Genomic DNA, 8,990 nt, shown 5'->3' with positions numbered 1-8,990 from the left:
CACGCATACAGCACACTGCATCCATTGTAGGACATGCGTTCACGTCACACTGCATACGCTGCATGATATACGTGCATCGTATTATGATACACTGCACTGTGCATGAGCCTTACAGTGGTACTGTGCATTGCACTATACCTTACTATATGCTACGCACGTACAGTGTAAACCGCCCTCGGTGCTGGAGTAGCCGCCGTCCCTGCCTCCTCCCACCGCCTTGTCTGTACGCTGGACGTTCATTTCCCAAACCACGTCGGAGCTGAACCCCACTCTCCTCCCCTGTCTCCTGGCACCGGCGTTGCCCCGCGGGACGCGCGCTGTAGCTTGTCTCCACGTCACCACGTGGTGGCGCCCAAAGCCCTCCAACCAACTTGTCTCCATCCCGCATCTCCGTGGAGAGTTGTTCCTAGGGACCTCACATTCCCTCCTGAGTGTCTTAAAGGGAAAACTACTTTCGGGGGGTGTCTGCACGCTCTTCCTTGGTCTTATGTAATCACATATTTGTCATATTTGTCAGAGACTCACTCTGCTTTGCTCTGATTCTCTCTCTCTCTCTCTCTCTCTCTCTCTCTCTCTCTCTCTCTCTCTCTCTCTCTCTCTCTCTCTCTCTCTCCCCTTGTTCTTTTTTGGCTAGTAATAAGGCTTGAGCTCAGGGCCTAGGCGCTGTCCCTGAGTTCTTTTGCTTAAAGCGACCACCCTACCACTTGGATCCACAGCACCGCGGTCCCCCTTTTTCTGAGTTCTTAATTGGAGATAAGCGTCTCACAGACTTTTCTGCCTGGGCTGGCTTTGAACCCCGATCCTCAGCTCTCAGCCCCCTGAGTAGCTGGACTAACAGGCGTGAGCCGCCCGAGCCTGGTTCCCGCTCCGAGTCTTGGAGCGCACGTGACTCCTTTCCTCTTGAGAATGAGTTACTGATACCATCCCTGCACTTTCTGCTCCGCATCCTCCCTCTGTGCTGGCTGGCCCTGTACCCCCAAAGCCCCCCAAGTACCCCTCTGCCTCTCTGCTGGCCCTGCACCCCAAAATCCCCACTGGCTCTGACACTGCCTGGGGCTGGGCGCCCCCTCCCGTAGACCTCCTCCTTGCCCACGCTCTGTATGGGAAAGGGACTTCAACAACAGCCATTGTGTGGCTCTGAGTCAAAACCCTGCTTATCTCCCTCCAAATTCTGTACGAAGGCTCGGGGGAACATGGGCCTGTAGACCCAGTCAGGAGGGGCACCGGGGTGACTGTGTTCAGTACTGGGGTGACTGTGTTCAGTACTGGGGTGTCTGTGTTCAGTACTGGGGTGTCTGTGGTTGGTACTGGGGTATCTGTGTTCGGTACTGGGGTGACTATATTCAGTGCTGAGGTGATTGTGTTCAGTGCTGGGGTGATTGTGTTCAGTGCTGGGGTGTCTGTGGTCAGTACTGGGGTGTCTGTGATTGTTACTGAGGTGTCTGTGTTCGGTACTGGGGTGACTATATTCAGTGCTGAGGTGATTGTGTTCAGTGCTGGGGGGGGGTCTGTGTTCAGTGCTGGGGTGGCTGTGTTCAGTGCTGGGGTGATTGTCTTCAGTACTAGTGGCGGCCCTGCTTACTGCAGGACCAGAGTCAGCTCTCAGCTCTGAGCCCAAAGCAGGGCTTGTGCTGGGAGCCAGGCATCCCACGGGCAGCCGGCACAGCCCCTCCACACTGCCGGCCCGGGGCTGGGGGTCCCCCTGGCGCCCGCAGGTGCCGGCGCTTCTCTTGGCTCCTGCATTGGATGGCAGAGAAGGGGCCCAGGGCTGGCCTGGCGCTCGGAACTGCCTGCCATTCGTTTCGTTCTGGCGGGAGGGGGTCTTGCCCCCCTGAGTGAGCCACACCCCGCTCCTCTCATTTCAGCCATTTGTGAGGTGGGGTGAGGTCCTGTGTTGTGTCCACAGCAGCCCTGACTAGGACCCTCTTACCCACCAGCCCCCGGGGGCCCAGCAGGGACGGGGCGGGTGGCAGCACCCCCTGCGTTCTGTAGAGCCGGGGCCCCTCAAGTGCTTCCCCCTGCTTGAACTATGACCTCTGGATGCCTGAGTGTTTAAACGCCCCTGTGCTAGGAGTGTGTCCTTCCACTGTGCGGGTCGTGTTGGTTTCCACAGGAGGCCAAGCTGTTCCCAGGAAGAGAGTACGTGCCGCATCTGTTTGGATCAAGTACTTTCAATGGGTGAACACTCAGAGAAAATCCGTTTTATTTCCTGGGAGTGCCTTTGGAGAGGGGGTCAAGGCTGCTTCTGGCTGGGCCTGTGGGGACACCCCAGTAGTCCCAGCTACCCCGAAAGCAGAGGCAGAGGATGGCTTGCGGGTAGGAGTTGGAAGCCAGCCCGGGCAAGAAGGCCCAGATCTCATGGCAAACACTTCCCGTCATCACCCGACCCGTCAGGCTCCCGGCATTCTGTCCTTCTCCCCCGAGACGGGAGTGGCAGCCCGGGCTCTCGGCAGGAAGCAGGCACCGTCTTGATATCCATGACAGGGGGCGGGGCACGGTCATCTTCCCCCCTACCTCAGGGGTGTCTCCCTAGATGGTGGGGTCACTCACTGCTGGAAACCGAGACACCCCGTGGGTTTGGGTTAGCACCTGTCACTGGGCTCTTTTTTTTTTTTTCCACTTAAGTTTGTTCTTATTTTAGTTTTTTTCAGTTTTGACAAACTAATTTATTAGGTTTATATATAGATTTGTTCCTTTTTTTCTTATTTATTGTCAAAGTGATGTACAGAGAGGTTACAGTTTCATACATTAGGCACTGGATACATTTCTTATACTGTTTGTTACCTTCTCCCTCATTCCCCCCCTCCCCCTCCCCCTTTCCCTCTCCCCCCATGAGTTGTTCAGTTGGTTTACACCAAATGGTTTTGCAAGTATTGCTTTTATAATCGTTTGTCTTTTTATCCTGTGTCTCTCGATTTTGGTATTCCCTTTCACTTCCCTAGTTCTAATACCAGTATACACAGTATCCAGTGTATTCAGATGAGATACAGTGATAGCGCGGGGACAACCACAGGAAGGGGATACAAGAGGATCATCAACAAAAGAAGCTACAGTTTCACATGGCATGTGGAAAGTAATTACAACAGTGATGTAACACTCGCACCCATAACACGGAGTTCATCTCCTGGTGCCACACAGTGATGGAGGCCCCTGTCCCCTGACACACATTTGTACTGTGCCTCCATGAGGGCCTGGCTAGATGGATGGGAAAAAGCAACAGTCTTTCCTCTCAGGTTTAGTTTGCCACCTAATTACCCGGGGATTTAGTTCTGCCCAAAGATGAAGAAGACAAACTTTCCGTACATACAGAGTCACACTTTACCCCTTTGAGATGCTCAAACAACGACGGTGCTTGAGAAATAAGTCGCAATCGACATTCAAAATTATAAACACGTGCGCACATGTTCACTCTAAAAACAGTAGGCAGTAGTGATTAGTTAAACTGGTAAAACTGGCTTAAGGACTAGGAAGTGATTATTTTACATGCGTATACAATATACGTACGCACAATGTGCTCATGTCTGTATATATTCCTGGCTGAAGCCCAGAAAGGTTTAACCAAGTTTGGATAACAGTACTGCCACCCTAGGCAGAAAGTTAAGTACCACACTGGAATGTTCCTCATGGGAAGTGAGATTAGCACACTGAATAGATGTGTAGAGGTGTAGGCATGCCAGAACCTTACACGCTTGTGTAAGACAGAGACACTCTGCTCCACACTCTCAGGGCACGCGTGGCAAGCGTGGCATGGGTGGCTATCGGTGAAATGAAAACAGCAGTCGCCCTCCAGAGAGAAGCTGGCTCAGAAATGATGAGAGAAAATTCTGAAATGGACGGAAGCCAGGAAGGTGAGTTGATCCTCTTCCTCCAGCAAGAGCCAAGAGGTGCGGGGGACACCGAGGGGAAGGGCTGGGCCCAACCCCAGAAAAGGACACCCACAAACAGAACACCGGAGCAGAAGCCCATGCTACACTCCCCCCGGCTGCCCGCCATCCTCCTCAAACACCAGGTGCCAGGGGAGAAGCTGAGGCAGACGGAGCATCGTTGAGTCCCCCCTTCGGCCTCCTATCAGTGACTGCGGGACGGAGCCCTCCCTCGACCCTCTGGGGATCGGCACGCCGTGGGCCAGTGCCTGGAATGTTCTCCAGCCGCCGGCCTGTGAGAAAGGTTGCTTTTCCGGGGAGATCTTTCACCTCCGTTCCTCCTGGAAACCTTTCCCGAACCTCCAGCACCTCCAGCAACTGCACAGACAGTGAAAAAACAGTCTTGTGTTCCGTGAACGCGTGCAGAACACCGCATGCGGGCACGTCACCTCGCAGCTCTATCGGGGCTGTTTCTGCATCCTCGCCCCATGTTGCAAGCTTCCCAGCTTCTCAGAAATCATATGCACCTCATATAGCCTTGTTGCCTCTAGCAGGGGCCTAACGAGACTTGAGTAACCATGTGCCGTGGTGGATAACGAGTACCAGCCCTAACACGGAGCTCCCCTCCCTCCTGAGGACGCCTCTCTTGTCACATCAAGCCCCCACCAGAACCACCACGACTGCATCCGCTGCACCAGGCCGGGCACGGTGCCACTTTACCCGGGCTCCTAGCCTGGTGTGGGGGCCCACCCTGATTATCGAGGGGCCGGGGACTCAAACTCGGGCCTGGCCCAGCCCATCATTGAGTGGGAGTTTATAACCAGAATGATATCTTCCAGTCCGCCTGAGGTTCTTCCCAGCTCAGAAATTACCCCTCCGATCTTGGTACACCATGGTGTTTTCAAATGGGTTGCTTGTTGTCACGATTCTGTTTAGGCGCATAAATCCCACCGTGGAAAATGGGATCACCCACACAACTGTTGGTTCTTGTCAGCATGTCTTCCCAACTCTTCCTCCTCAGCTCTGCTTGTGGAATAAATAGCCTCACTTTGGCGGGGGGGGGGGGTGCTCATCACAACCCTCTGGGAGAAAGAGACCCCTCCCAACCTGCCTGGTATACAGGGCCTGGGGTATAGGGCTTAGGGTCTGGGGTCTGGTGTGGAGGGTCTCGGGTACGGGGCCTGGTGTACGGAGCCTGGGGTACAGGGTCTGGGGTACAGGGCCTGGTGTACAGAGCCTGGTGTGTAGGGCCTGGTTCACATGGAGGTGGGCGGGCTGGCGAGCATTTCCGTGGCATTAGTGCCAGTCCTCAGAGGGCGAATGGCACAGGCTGTGCCACCTGACCCCTACCGCTGCCCAGGGCACCTGCAGAGGCCTGGAAACTTCTGCGACCGACGATGCGCTGTGAGCCCTTTCCCACGCACGCATGCGATCCAGGGCAGGGAGCCTGCAGGCTTACGGGGGGCAGCCCTCCCTGTGGGAAGGCTCCAGCCAGCTCCCCATGTGCGGGGCACCCTGTGAACGTCGCCCACTCCTGGCCCTGCGGCCCGGAAGGCAGGCAACCCACAGCTGCGCCCTCAAGCCCACTTCCCCGAGCAGTGAGTCCAGCAGCCCGCGGACGGGCGGGCGTCAGGAGCAAGGCCCCAACCCAAGCTGTTCCCGATGGAAAGAACTAAGCGTGGAGGGCGGATGGCCAGTCAGGGTTAGTCATGAGGAAGAAAGCCAAACGAAGACAGTAGCCACACCAGACCCCCCAGGACCCCGACTGCCTGGAGGCAGTCATCCGACGCCCACAGCAGCACGCCCCCCGCACGGACAGCACCGAGAGCCGCGGGCAAGTCAGTGCAAGGAAGGGCGGAGCCGCACCTGGACACGGGTGTGCCAGGCCGGGGCAGGCACCGAGAGCCCTCGCCCGCCCTCCGGCCCGGCCGTGGGTCGAGGCAGGAGCGTGCGCACACTCCCTTCCACCCCACGAGACTGCCGCGGCTCCACGGTCCTCCCAAGCAGTGAGGGGGGCTTGCTGAGTTGGCCGGAACTCAAGAAGGGCCTGGGAGGCCGCAGGCCCCGCTAGCTGCCTGTGTCAGCCGCTCCTGGACGCGTTAGCTCCCCAGGCTATTTGCTTAGTTTCCCCACGGCCTGAAGAGTTCCCAAGCCAAGGCCCCCGGGGGCCCAGGCAGGTCTCCGTCTCTCCAAGCGCGCCCAAGCAGAACGGCTCCGGGTCTCCCGGACTCTGCCGGCCTAGCTCTATCCCTCCCCAACACGTGGGGAGGGGCCCCGGGCTTATCTATCTCTCCCGTCCCCTCCCCCCCCCGGGCCGGTAGGGTTCTGACGCGGAAGTGGGGTCCCCGGTGCCTCGGTTCGCGTGTGGTTGCGAGAACCCCTTGCCCGCCAGCCCAAGGAAGACACAGGTGCGTGGGTCTCGGAGAAAACCTCTAGGGCTTCTGTTTATTCAAATGAGGACCCCCCCTGATATACCCCCAGGGGCGGGCACAAGAGAGGGACTACAGATTGGACACGGGGGTTGTCCTTCAAGTGACGTCAGGGGACCTCTCTCGGGGGCGGAGGCCCAGCCCCCCCAAGGGTTGGGTTTCTGGGGTGTCCTCCATTACACACGTGCTGCCCCAGGAGCAGGGCCTTCTCTTCCTGCCGAAGGAGGAAGGGGAGGGGCAGGCCAAGGTCAGCAGTGGCCCCTTAAAGGCACAGCTGACCCCAACACACGTCTATCAGTCAAACAGTAAAATAGCCCTTGAATTAGACGCCGCGCATTTGATACACCGCCAGACGGAAGGTGAAGTCTGCTTTCTCCATTTGACTTTTCTGTATTCATATCATGGGAATAGAGGTAAATTCTGGTAAGAATTGTGAGATAGATAGATATAGATAGATATATATTTGGAAAGCAGTTAATAGCAACTGTCACTTTAAGCACAGAAGTATGATAACATTGCTTTACTCGAAGCACTTATCACTTACTTCAAAAGACGGTGCCTGCATTTAAAACAGCACTTCTTTCTACAGCTTTATGAAATTACTTTTAAGTATGTGATGGGAAATCAAGTTGATTTTATCATCCTTTTATTTGATGATTCCTTATTCCTAGTAACACGAAGTTGTGTCAATTAATTAATTTGAAAAACATTTACAAGTGGTTATCTTAGGTCATCCTCAGAAGTAAACACATCCAACACTTAGACACTTGTTTGGAATTTGCCGGCTACTTGGAAAGTCGGGAAGAAGATCCCTTACTTCAAGGCAGCTTCGAGAAGCAGAACTATAATAAAGACACAAAGGCCCTTCATTTTGAAACCATTTTGGTTCTTTTACGGCAGGGCTGGGTAATCCCGAAGTCATATTTGCCTCATCAAGACAAACAGTTGGTTCCTTTTGTCCAGCAATGATCTGCAAGCTTAAAAAGCGCTTACCTCTGGAGAAGATTTGTTTTCCTCCGGTGAAGACAGTGTGAACGCTTACATTTCCTTCCTTGGGCTCCCACGAGGCCCTTTTAATCTTCCCGTAGCCTTTCTATTCCCGGGCTCACGGGCTTTAATGCGGACAATTTGTAAAAGCACAGATAACTGGACCCCCAGGGCCGGGCCGGGCCTGCCTGTCTCCTCTTCACTGGGTTGGACTGGGGCCTGAAGGTCTCCTCTTCTCAGGGCTGGGCTGGGGTCTGAAGGTCTCCTCTTCTCAGGGCTGGGCTGGGGCCTGAAGGTCTCCTCTTCTCAGGGCTGGGCCGGGGTCTGAGGGTCTCCTCTTCACAGGCTCGGGCTGGGCTGGGGTCTCCTGTTCTCGGGGCCCGCAGGCCTCGTCTTCTGCAAGATTCCCAGCTGTTCTGCTGGTGCGGGGGTTCTGCCCGGTCCCTCTCCCGGAAGGGCTGCATTTCACGATTTCTGACCCACTGTCTGATAGCTCCATTTCCTCACTGCTAACCAACTTGGCCACAGAATCAGACTGTAGGGGAGACTTTTCATAACGTGGTGCAAGTTGAATCTACGTTGTGAGAGTTAGAAGGTTTGAAGACCAGTCATAATGGTGTCTACTCTTCCACTCCCTCCATTTCCCTTGTGGGGCCGAGGACCCCTCCCTGTCCACACCACAGCCCCCCCCCCCCCCCGAGCTCTGTGTGGAGGATGGAAGCCAGGAGCTGCCAGGTCTTTGAAGATTTCGGCTACCAAATTCCCTTGGACTGAACCATACTGTTCCCAATGAGGCCCCCGTGTCTGGCATTTCAGCACAGTGCTGCTCTCCAGACTAGAAAGCCTCGGTTAGCACTAACATGGCAACATGTACTTTTAAAGAAAATGCTCATAAAACCCATGGGTTTTCCTGAGTAAGAAACAGGGCCGCTGCTGCTAGCAAATCACATTTCCATGTGATCGAGCGGTAGCACCTCGAGGCTCGAAGACAAGCCACGACGTGGATTAGTAGCCTGGTGACAGCTGCGGCTGCAGAGCACTGTTTGAGAGCCTTCCCTCCGCATGCCAAGCCAAGGACTTTCACTTCACTTTATCTTATGGAACCCGACAAGAGAGGAATGTGGGTACCAGATCACAAGGCACAGCTTTGGCCATTTGGGGGCCCACCTTCCTCCTGGTCCTGTGCCCTGAATCTGTAGAGAAGGTTCGGTGGAAGGGGGGGGCGGGTTGTGAGAACAATGCCACAATAAAACCAAACACCCGTCTTGGTGTCCCCTCAATTTCTGTGGCTTCTCTTTGTAGAGGTCTACCCACACAAGACGTAGAAGTGAACTAAAATAAACTTCTATTCGGAATTTTCAATGTATCCCCGTAAGACAGTGACCTCACTTCTACGTGGACTCACACCGGCCTTTCCCGTCACCAACTGTCCTCATGTGACAGGAACTGCTTGTATTTTTTAAATGGAAAAGGTGGGCAGGGGGGGCGGGGAGAATAAATTAAACCAGTCATCTTTGCAAGGTTACCTAAAACATCAGTTGGTCTTGGTTTTGGCCACCAGTATATCTAGCAGCCACAGGCTAGTCCTAGATATTTTACTCTAATTAAAGTCGGTGATTCGTATGTTTCATTCATAAGCATTTGCTAAGAGATTTATTAATGATTAGAGTTTAGTGGGCAAAATATTTGAAAGACGGGATCCTTAGTGAAC

This window comes from Perognathus longimembris, chromosome 5 (assembly GCF_023159225.1).
Source record: "Perognathus longimembris pacificus isolate PPM17 chromosome 5, ASM2315922v1, whole genome shotgun sequence".
In the NCBI taxonomy this organism is placed as follows: Eukaryota; Metazoa; Chordata; class Mammalia; order Rodentia; family Heteromyidae; genus Perognathus; species Perognathus longimembris.
The sequence above is the reverse complement of the archived record's forward strand: the minus strand, read 5'-3'. Positions refer to the sequence as shown.